Raw genomic sequence first — 12,370 nt, 5'->3', positions numbered from 1 at the left:
TATTGTGAGTATTTTTTTATATCAAGGGTGAGTTTGGGCTTTTCATAGTTCTTTTATATATATTCGCTCCCGTAGAGTAGACCACATTCAGTTGCAGTCGTATATCTTTTTAGCCCTTATACACCCTCGAAAAACGGCTGCCTTTGTTTTAGATATTTATGAGGCGTTTTAATTCACGCGTTGTATTGTACCCCCCTCTATTTAAGTGACTAGTTTCACGAGAAAAACTGTTAAAGGTATAAAAAATAAAATAATGGCCATAAGGGCAACCTGATAAAGCTCTCTTTTTTTTGTCCCTTTATTTCATCATTTTTAAAATATCGTAGGAAAGAAAAAAAAACCAAACATTAATAATAATAACTCAGTTAAAATGATAAAAAATATATCAATCATTGTATCATGTTACTTGTATATGATTTTTATTTTTTAAAATTTTTATAAAACAGTTATACCGATTAATTTTGATATCATCAACATAAAAACTACTTCAAGATGAGACTAAGAGGTATCATAAATAAATATAACTATGCTGAAGTTGCAGCAAAGAGTCAAGTTCCATTCGGTTAAAGTTATATATGTCATGGTATGAGTCGTGGCTATCTGTCGTACTCGACAGTCCTCTCACTTGGTCGCCAATCCCTCGTGTCTCTTCTATTTTGTTTCCCCTGCACGTCGCATCCCATATCTTCTATCCCTATATACAACTACGAGTCACTAGAGGTGCACTCACCGTTCTTCTTTATATACGTGTATATGCGACGCCAGCGAGTTTCAACAGTAACCGTACGTCACCCTGACGTCCCTTCTAAGTATTTTTTTTTTTTTTTATATTTTACACCCACTCTCCTCCCGTTTACCCTGTCGCACTCTTTGTCTTTTTATTTTTATCTTCTTTCCGACCTGTGTCGATCTTGCTATGCTCTTTCTCTCTAAATATATTTTTTTATGCTTTATCTTTTTCTTTTTCTCATATATTATATTTATTTCTCTATCCCGCTTTTTTTTGTATATCTTCACCTATCTCTCTATGTCCCCTTGTCACGCAGTTATAAAAGCACCCTCGCATGGCGCCCTCCTTAACAGCCTTCACTCTCTAAAAGCCTGGGTGTGATCTATGGCGGGACGTTGCGTCACTCCGGGAACAGATGCAAGGCTCGTATATTACCCAGACTATATATCTAGAAAAAGATAGAGATTGAGAATGACGAGTGATCCACAAGGGAACCTGTATATGTATATATAAATTTTATATATATAGATACTGTATATGTGTACAGTGAAAAAAAAAGGACAAGGGGGTGAAAAGGGGGTCGAAAGAAGAAAAAGACACTATGGTTTGTGAAACGGGCCTCAAAAGAATGGCCAACGACACAAATCACGCTCAGCCTTTGTCACTGGAAAACCCAGGGGCTGTTTTTTTTTTTTATTTATTTTCTAGATAGATGAAAAAAAATGAAAATAATAAATATTTTTGCTGCATTTATGATACTTTCTACTAATGCAGTTTTTACTTAATGCAGTGATTTTGCTGAAAAACATAACTCAAATGGGTAAGATTTTTATGTATTTTTTTTTTTCATATAAACATAGAGCTTTATTCCAATGATTGAGCTTTTCACTTTGCACGATCTGTCAATGAATTAAATAACAGATTACACAATACATTGAAAAAAAAAGCTCAAATATTATTATTATTATTTTAAGTAAAAATAATAAATATTGGTTGTATATTACAATATATTTCTGCAAAACTGTAAGAATTTTTTTTTCTTTTAAATGTGAAAAATATAGAGGTTAAAAGTTTTCTGGTTTAAACATTAACCAGCTGTCTGCAAGGCGCATGACAAGAAGCAAAAAAAAAAGCACAAAAATAAAAAGGAAATATAGTTTAAAGTATCCACATAATATATATATGTGAAAATATGAGATATATAAAGAGTGTGTGGTAGTTTTGAGCAAAAGCAGAAAACACTGAGAGAGTGTAATATGTTAGTAAATGTTAAAAAATGAGAAGGATAGAGGGGATGTTTAAGAGAGGGGTAGAAAAAAGAAAATTCAGGGGTAGTAAAAAGAGAAATATATATAGGCAAAGATGAAATGTACCCCTACCGTGAAATACGCGTACTTTTCGAGTGAACAGACGCTTCCAGAATCCCATAAATCAGGTCAGGGTTGGCGACGGCGTTGTGACTGCGCCATGAGGTCGTCAGTATGAGTGTGAGGGTGAATGAAGGAGAAATGTGGGAGATAAAAGAGAGAAGTAAGGTTGGCGGGTAAAGGTCGACGCACAACAATTTCACTAAAAACTATGCGCATGTGCTATTATTTTACCTCGTGGTCGTAATTCTTAAAGTTCTTTCTGTCAGTTTCTATCTCACTTTATGAGCACGCGGTTATCGACTTATTATACTCTTTAATGTTTTTTTTTTTTTTTTCTTCCTTTCTTTATCGTGCATCTATTTATTTGATATATATATTTTTTTCGTAATAAAAATGAAGAAACTCAATGGTTTTTCTTTATTTTTTTTTTCAGGGGAAAAAATTTATGGCAGATTGGATTAGCCGATCGATACTGTAAGATGAAATCGACAATACAAAAACGTGTGGAAGGGATGCAGAGAAACAAAAATAGGGAATCAGTTGAATTGGGAATATTGAAAAAAATATTAGGGGTACAATGATATGTGTGATTCTCTGCCAATTACATTTCTCTTTTGTTTATTAAATATTTTTTTTTTCATCTTAGATACTTATATAATTTAAAAAATAAATTCTACTTTGCATGGGGGTACTTGTTTTTGACTCTTTTATCATTACAAACTACCAAATACTTTGAAAGAAAAAAAATGACTTGTTTCAAGTTTATTTATGTTTGTTTTTTTTTTTGGAAAAAATACAGCTTGTGTTAAACTTGTCATTTGCTGAGAATTATCCTTATAATTCTCATAGCTGTGCTAGTTTAATATATATTTATTTTTTTTTAGTTACAAATTTATAGCAAGGGAGTATAAAAACCCAGAAGGACAAACTATTTATGACATGTACGTGGTTTTTTTCAGGATTCTGTGATCCACAAGAATGAACAAGACACGTATGTCTTTCGTTAAACTTTCTAGATGATCGTTAACAAAAATTTTTTTGAAAAAATAATTTATAAGATATATAAAAAAATATCAAGCAATAAATTGTGAAAACAAATGTCGTTCAAAATACACAACACGTAAATGATTGTCACTAAATTAAAGAATTAAAATTGACGAAATTTTCAAAAGTTATAAAAATGTCAGTGAGTGCAAAAAAGCGTTCAATGTGACAAGACGATTGATTCATTAGACACGCGTGCCCAACATCAAATCACCAAAATAGATCTAAAAAATATATATATATGAGAATGAAGAAGACTGAAAGCAGTGGGTCTATATTTGTTGATGTGTATCTTAATATATATATATTATTATTTTGTGAGTGTGCAACACTCACTGGAATTTCGTGCTCACGACTAATCCATCGTGTGTCTTTATTGCCTCATGTTACATTTATAAAACGATTCGAGACAAACACACACACCGGACCAACCATTATAAATTGGTTAAAAAAGAAACTGTTTTCTTTTTTTTCTCACTCACCACTTTATTCATCCTGACAACGATTTTCAAAACTGACATATACACCAACATGATTCTCAGAGACTCTCAAATGTCACGTCTTCTTTACATCAATCCAAAATAAAATTATAAAAATAAACAATAATAATATCATTTTTAAATAAATCTCATATATTTAAAAAACGAATTTAAGATAAAAAATATTCAAAGAAAAAAAGTAAACAAACAAATAATAATGACCGCCCAAAATAATAAAAATAAAAATGTGAAAAACAAATTTAAACTTTTTGAATATAAAGACATTTTGGTTGGCATTAGAGTTGGGTAAATGTCAGATGAAGTATCCAGGGATAATTACATTACGTTGTCCTCCTCACAAACTCCCCTTTTTCAGCTACCTTCAAGTGTCTCCCCGGGGCACCAGTCAGACTCATGCATACTCATACAATTTATTTAGCCATCGGCTAGACTTCCAAAGGATAGCCATTTTACTACAAAAGATAAGTATACATTTTGTTTCATTGCAAAGGTGTAGCATAGATAAGGTGCTTGTTGCGTTGAAACGTCCCTTGGTGATTGTCCCAGAAAATTGATCCCCCTCTTCATTCTTCTGCATAGCCACACTATCTTTTGACTATTCACATTGTATAACATATACCCTAGTATTCTTTTTTTCTTTTTCATGTATATCTTTTTTTTTTTATTTATTTTCTTTTTATACTAGCAGACAAACTGAGTGTATATTATCACCCAGATATCTCTTGTCCATCCTCGTCGTTACCCTAATTTATATACACTCTCTTCGACATTACTACATGTAGGTTTATTTTATTTTCGGTAGCACAAAATACTATACTAAAACCTATTTAGAATTATTAGGTAAAAAAAATAAAATATAAAAATTTATAGATAAACATAAACAGAGAAAAAAAAGACACCTTTAAATGTGCAATACAATTTAAGTTGATAGTAACTTTACTAACTCGAAAATGTTTCAAGTAATTGGCAAGTAAAATACAGACTTTCATAAAATTTATTCTGTATATACATAATGACTCTATATGTATTACATAAAATATATATGTCTTATGTAAAATACAACCTTTAGAAGTACTAAAGAAAATAGAAAACAAAAATATAATTCATCATATATAATGTGTTTATTATTATTAAAAGCACGGAGAAATAATTTTATAAATTATTCAAACAATTTACTTGTGGCTGCACTTTTTCTTCATTTTTTTTTGCCATATATTTATATGCATCATTATGCAGACAAGAATTGATCGATTACATGATAAAAAAAATTAATAGATATGAGAAAAAATAAATAAATAAAAACATGATGAGTCTTCAAATTTCATCAATCTCGAAGGTAGATAAGTGTTTGATTGTCTGCGATAACAGTGGAACTAATTCATTGTCTTATATAAAATTTAAGACGATAGTTTGCATTCTAAAGAGTTTATATTAAGTCTATATATATAGATCAGAAAATATGATAATCTTGTTGTGTGCGGTCTTTTGAGTTTCATCTATTCTTTTATATAATAACTTTGTTTTTTTTTTTTTATATACTTTGATCGATATTATAGACATATTATATAGAGCTAATGATCGTCAGTAAAATAGAAAGATTAAAAAAAAACGAGTTTAAAAAAGGAGGAGATAGTTGATGAAGATCGATACGAAGAATATCCTAATCATGATGATTACTTGAATGAACTTAGATCAAAAAAACATACGATAATATTGTCGGTATAAATTCAACGAGTGTCTTATTACAATGATGATTATTTTAAAATTCAAATAACACCAGTCACCAAGAAAAACAATAAAATAAATACAAAGAAATTTATAAAAAATTAAATTTTATATTTCAGTAGTTTTTTAAGATGACAAAATTGATTGAATAAAAAAAAAATTTTTAAAAAGAGTTGTAAGTAAATGGTGGTGACAAGGATAAACCAAACTGAGTCCAATGACAAGAATGAAAAGCAAGGTGAAGAAGAGAGAAAGAGGGGTAGAATAACGATGAAAGCTAAGTAGGTATAAAGGAGACTTGGGTTAGTGGACATGAGTTCAATACGCGAGACTACTCGAAACCAGCTGTCACTGACATCGTCTCAGGCAATCCAAAACTGACCACGACAGCCAAACGTTAACTCTCTCTCACGCCTTACACTGATGCTGAATTCACTCATCCAGCAGCTTCAATTCCCTTATTTTCACAATTTCTTCATTCCTCCGTTTTCTAGCAAGCTTCAACGTTTATAATATACAACGGTTGTACTTTCCTTCTCTGTACATGTACACTCCTCTCCATCTACAACTGAGGTAAAACTTGTATTGTGTATGTACTGCAGTAGCCTTAGAAAACGACTCAGTTGGATTGATCCGTCTTGGCCACTCACCATATACACCAACAACTCTTTTTTTTTTATATATATTTAAAAAAAAAATTGTATTTTTTATTTTCTGCCTTGTAAACTTTAATATTGATGTGTATATCGATAATATTGTGCACACCCAGGTTATGATGGCCAAGTCCCTGGATGACCCGTTGTTATATATAACTATACAAATCGATGAAAGCTACAACCAAGCCATCATTACCCTTCAGCTAACTCACTTGCTTGACTTAAACTTTATACGAAGAGGGGATAAAATCAATCGATAAGTTGGTACTGTATACGACAGCACATGACAAAACACAACGAAATCAAAATGATCTTGATATTAAATTGTGTGCTGAATACCTATATCTTGTTTGTTAATTATATATATATGACTATGATATATACATTAAATATAAATTAATAAATAAATGTATATCGAAATAACACAAGTTGATTATATATATATTTATGATATATAGACTAATAAGCCAGATGCTATCTTATTTAATATATTATGTTTCTTCGTGGTGGGGCATTTTAATAATAGAATTAAAAAGAAGAGCAATGTGAAAATGCACCAAGTCATTCGCTAGTCATCAACGAACCACTGGGATATTTATTTTTTTTTCAAAAGAGAATGACGACCTTTTTGATATTCTATGGTTAAATTTTTCAAATGAAAAAAACGTTCAGAGAATTCATCTATATATCAAAAAAAAGAAATTTAAATTTACAGCTTCTTTTTATTGGCGAAATTGTTCTGTATTTTAACCCAAAAAAAACAACTATCTTTTAAAAAAAAACTCGCAATTTTCTCCCGGAGAAAATTCTCCGTAAATTCTCCGAAGAAATTTGAAAAAATTACGAGGACATTATTTTGTATAAAAAAATCAAAACAAAAACTTGCAAATCTGATATATTTATTTAAAATTTGGCAGTTATGTTGCACTGATAATGATTAAGTCATACTACTATCTATCCAAAAAAAAAAAATTAAAATACAACAATAAATAAATGAATCATACAGTGATATTATTATGATTTCGTTATAATTTTTTTTTTTGAGTTTGACGTGGTAAATTATAATGATAGGTATAGCAAGAATAATGGTAGCAGTGGGGATAACATAGCACACGGTCACTTGGTTTGAAGAGTATATACAAGTGATTGATGGAACGTCCGTCATGGCCAAGCCATCAATCTATCCACGAGCTGTATATTTTTTTTTTCATATATTTTTTTCATCGTTGTTGCCACTACCGTACCCATACATACATTTTATTATTTATTATTCCTGGGCTTTTTTTTTTGTCGTATAGGTATAAAATTATAGAGAAGTCCATGTGACTTCTCATTTTCTTTTTTTTTTACATTTTGTATTCGCGGACTTGTTTCTCATCGGCAAAACCAAAAGGCCCCATAGTGACGTAGCATGGCATATAACGTGTTGCTGTGTCACGAAACAAATACACATTGACCAATCATCGTGGTGCAGACAATGACGAGACTCAACATGACTCTTCTTTTCTGTCAATCATTCATGTATGATTCTTTTACTCATCGTATACAACTTTACAAAGCAGTTTCATATATAAATGCTATATTCATTTGTTATTTTATTTTTTCTTTTTGTTTTTAAAACTAATAAATTCTCATTCAATTTAAGTTATTTTAGTGTATTTTTCTGTTTTATATTTTATTTCTTTATTCAAGGCTTATTAATGTTATATACATTTTACTGGATAACTGAGTGGTCGTTCAGAGGCAGGCAAGTCGTTTGGCTTAAGAGTTTTTAGTTTCACTATATAAGGCTATTTGAGAAGACATCAAGGAACATGATATCTCAAGCCGGACACAGCAGATACATTCACCTGAGCCTCTTATTAATTTTTTTTTTTTTTTTTTTTTATTTTCTTCTCATTTTCTAGTTGTTTATTTTTTTTGTTAACAATATTTAATATAATTTATATATTACAACAGTAAATTAATGCTCTATTTACCAATTGAAAGATAAAACTGATTGTATGACCTTATTTTTGTATTTATTTGTATTTTTATAAATAATTTTTTTTTCTTTAAAGATGTATATATTAATAAAGACGTAAATAAAAAACAAATTGTAAATGTTGAATGTATATATAGTTAAAGATTGAAACAAATGATAATATATTTGTGGTAGGTCATGGATAAAGCTTCTAGCTTCTAGCTTTATATCCATGACCTAGCATGGTGTTAGAAAGTCAGTGCAAGAGGGTTAACAGGGGGGTTCGGTGAGGTAAAGAAGAAGGCAGTGTATATAACACGAGAGTTTCATTCATGCAAAAGTCTATGACCACGCGCTCCGTAGTATTACGTAAGAAATACATTATGTATTTACCGGTATATATATGTACAATATAAATTTTTTATATTCAATTAAAATATTAAACTGTTAAAGTTTTAGTCTGGTCGTTTTAATAGTAATATAAAAATTACAAATTACTTTTTTATTAATAAAATCATCATTTATTAATTTAATAAGATAATTTTTTTATTTTTTATATTAATAAAAATAATATAAAATTAATAATATTATTGATTAATTATTTTACATAATCATCAAGATGTTTTGATAAATATAAACAAATTTATTTTGATTAAAAATTGAAATTTTATTAACACTATCTTTGAGTACAAACACATCATTTATAAATTATCAAAATAATCATAATAAAAAATTTAATAATTATAATCTAAAAAATAAAAAAATTATTATTCAGATTATGTGATTTTAAATGGAATCGGTTCAGTGACTTTATCAGTCAACCACTCGATACAAGTGTACATTTTAATATCTATACAATTTGTTGTGTACATAAGCAAAAAAAAAAAAAAAAAAAAACATAATTATTATTAATTAATAATAAAAATTAAATTAAATAATATAAAATAAAAATCTAGACAATTTTTTATAAAATATAAATGTATTAAGATCATCTACTAATATTTTTTTTTTGTGTTTGCAAATAATTATAATAAAATATAATTTTTTTTTTTCATTCTACTTATGGGTGACTACATAATTTAAGTCATATATGGTATTTTCTTCCGGGCAATTTTTCTTATCAAATAAAATCTTGAAATCGTATTTGATTATTTATTCATCGGTATCGAGTGCGCTATCGATCGTTGTTTCAAGTCAATGCCCGCAATGTTTCACCGTTCAGGCGATAAAGAGACTTAATGCACGAGCGAGCATCGACCTTGTGCTCAGTGTATATTTCGCACATTGGGTTGAACGACACACTTTCTTCTATTTTTTATTATTGTTTATCATTATAATATATATGTATTTTCTTGTATTTATTATAGAATTAATAATTATTTATTTAAAATTATAAGGATTAGACGTATATACCGATATTTATTTGTATTTCATATACAAATATTAATCGAATAGATAGTGAGTATATACAGTCAATTAACGCATTTATAATGTTTAATTAGACCTTGCAACTATTAAAAATATAATAGTGGTGATGATAAATCATAAGGTTATATCTAATCTATACAGGGTATATATATATACACACACGGAAGCATGTTAATTGGATACGTATTTATGCATTTGTATGTTTACTATAAAGGCTTATCAAAAAGAAGAGAAAGAGGAAAAAATTTATTGTGTTATATATGTACATGAAATATGTATGAGAGTTAGATTGCCAATGAACGGTTTACGGTTTATGATAACTTTGAAATTATGACGAATGGCTATTCCGTGAAGACGTCAACGACTCACGTATTTAATAACACATACATGTACAATTTGCTCACTACTAAATACAACTCAAGGAAAAAAAAAAAATATTTTTTTTTATTTGTGTAAATAATAAAAATATAAATCTAAATTTATTTTTTTAATTTATCATGATAATATACTTTAATTAATAAAAAAAAAAGGTTAATTTAATTAAAATTTAAACTTAATTTAATATTTAAATATAATTAATTTATTTAATTTTATTATTTTTTTTTTCTTTATTAAAAAGTAATACAAATGATGTAATTATTTTTTAATAAATTTGTTTTTTACATTTATTTTATTTATTTTTTTTAAACAAAAATAATTTTTTTTGTTAAATAAAAAAAAAACATAATAAAAAGTTTAGTGTATATATTTGAAAGACGTCAATCGATCGTTTTAGTCACTATCAATCAGCTTATACGTTGTAAAATAATCGATGAACGTGACAATTCAAGTTGAGGCATGAGGATCGACATTCTTGACGAAAGAGGACCAGCGAAAACACCCAATAAGTAATCGATCAATCAATTCGCGAAAATAGCTGAGTCACATTTTTGAAATGAGACCATGATAGACACAGTCTGGACATAAAATATTATCATTATTTTAATGCACAATAAATAATAAATAATATATCAAACGCATTATTATAAAAAAAATTAAATAATTTTATACGTAGGTGGGACGCTTTGCGTCACCTACGTATTGGATTTGTCTACCGAAAATTAAAAAACGCTCTCATTTCTTAAGTAATTGTCAGAGACACTTCGTGTTAGAACCAAAAGAAGCGTATTTTCAATCTCTTTAATTTGTATATTTTCGATTTTTTCTCAAATAATTATTAAAGTTGCCAGAGCCAAAAATGTTAAAAACCTTTTTTTCTTTTTTTTTTTAAATATTAAATAACTTTTTATCTGTAAGCGTGATCGATTTGCACCGACTAATTAAAAGTTTCCTTTTATTTTGATCTTTAAATCGCCGCTATTTTGAAAACGATATCTTTAAAACTCACGGAGTTATTAGAATTCTAATAGAAAAATTTGATGTGGCTGTTTTTTTCCCGATTTACATTGGAACCCAACAAAATCATGTTTTGTGGAGATTCGACGCGCAGTGTTGGCAGCCCTGCTTAGTTCGTCTCACTCACACAGATGAACATATGTTTATGATAAAATTTCGTAGTGTTGTGACTAAACAATATGACATTTTATTTGAAAAAAAAAAAAATTACACTAACTAATAATTGCACATAACCCACCGGAGTATTGAAAATTTTAATTTTCGTTATATATGATTTTTAAAATTTTAAATAACCAGTCTATATTTATTATTTTTGATTTTTTTTCTTTTCACACATTTCAGTCAACAAATCAAGATGAAATAATAATAACCACAAAGAATTTTCAGTGGCCAAACAAGTCAATGTCAGTGTAAATAATTTTATATATAGATATATTCATAAATTGTCAAGATGGATGGGTAATTTGTCGCGCAGACTGGCTGCTTCAATCATGTTTTATATATATATATATATTTTTTTAAATAAACTTATGTGAAAAGACCTTGTGAATTTCTCACACGATATTAAACGCAAAAGTAGCCACTATATATAAAATAAACGTGCAAGTATTTGTATATAAAAACAGTGAGAAAAAAAAAATAAAAAACAAGTATGAATCAATGTTGTGTATTTAATATATATATAAGAATTTTGACACGAAGCTCTTGATGCATTTCACAATAAATTAATCAATTAATTAATTCCGGATACAATATAATATATAAAATATACATACATTCAACTATTCAACTCCAGTATTTATATATTTTTACATATGTGTATGGTTTGTGTATGTGTATATTTAATCTTATGCAGTTAATCTCGTTTTGTGTGAGAGACAGACTGGTATACTCGAGAAATTGCCTCTGGAAAAGAGATATTCCATGTGGTTTGTATAAAATGAAAAGCTGAATAAATTTTTATATATTTATATGTATATTTCCTGCCTATAAATTTGTATTTATATATATGATTTTTCATTTTTTTTTTAAATCCATGAAGCAATGAACAATTATGACATGTCAAATTTGTTAATGAACTTTTTTGAAATTTATATATTTTTTTATTTGACTGTAGTTGTAATAAGTTGTAATATAGTTTTAATTAAAAAAAATATGTTAAATTTATTAATTTAACATGTAAATATATTTACAATAATTTTTGTAATTTTTATTTTATTAAAAACCAGATATTTATTGATTTTTTAAAATTGTTATTGTTGGTTTTTTTTAATAATTGTAGTTACTTGGTGATCATGTGGCATGTGTCATTATAAGAAAATATATATAAAATAAACTTTGAATAGTGTGTAGTGGCTTGATGGGTGAGAGATATATTATAACAACTATCAGACACACTCTTCGAGACAGTCAAATTGTCACAGCGATGATCGATGTGGCGCCTCTTGAGAAACGTCGAGGCCTCGACATCGCTCGAACATCATTCGTTGCAAATAATAACGAGTGGTAAAATTAATCAAGACGCTTATGCACACTCTTAAATCATACTTATCCAAATA

At 28.2% G+C, this 12,370-nt stretch overlaps 1 protein-coding gene across 4 annotated transcripts in view; it reads right to left on the bottom strand.

Annotated features, from left to right (window-relative positions):
- The window catches only part of LOC122855182 (protein tiptop), a 76,852-nt gene that overhangs the window by 23,026 nt on the left and 41,456 nt on the right, over positions 1 to 12,370 (bottom strand). The window contains exon 2 of one of the 4 annotated variants that reach the window (XM_044156358.1): positions 1,018 to 1,178. The exons of the other annotated variants lie outside the window; for them this stretch is intronic. The gene's annotated coding sequence lies outside the window, so the exon portion shown is untranslated. The remainder of the gene's footprint in view (positions 1 to 1,017; positions 1,179 to 12,370) is intronic. 4 annotated transcript variants of the gene reach the window in all.

Source organism: Aphidius gifuensis, linkage group LG4 (assembly GCF_014905175.1).
Source record: "Aphidius gifuensis isolate YNYX2018 linkage group LG4, ASM1490517v1, whole genome shotgun sequence".
NCBI classification, from domain to species: domain Eukaryota; kingdom Metazoa; phylum Arthropoda; class Insecta; order Hymenoptera; family Braconidae; genus Aphidius; species Aphidius gifuensis.
Note: the sequence above shows the minus strand (reverse complement) of the source record. Positions and strands in the feature narration are given on the sequence as shown.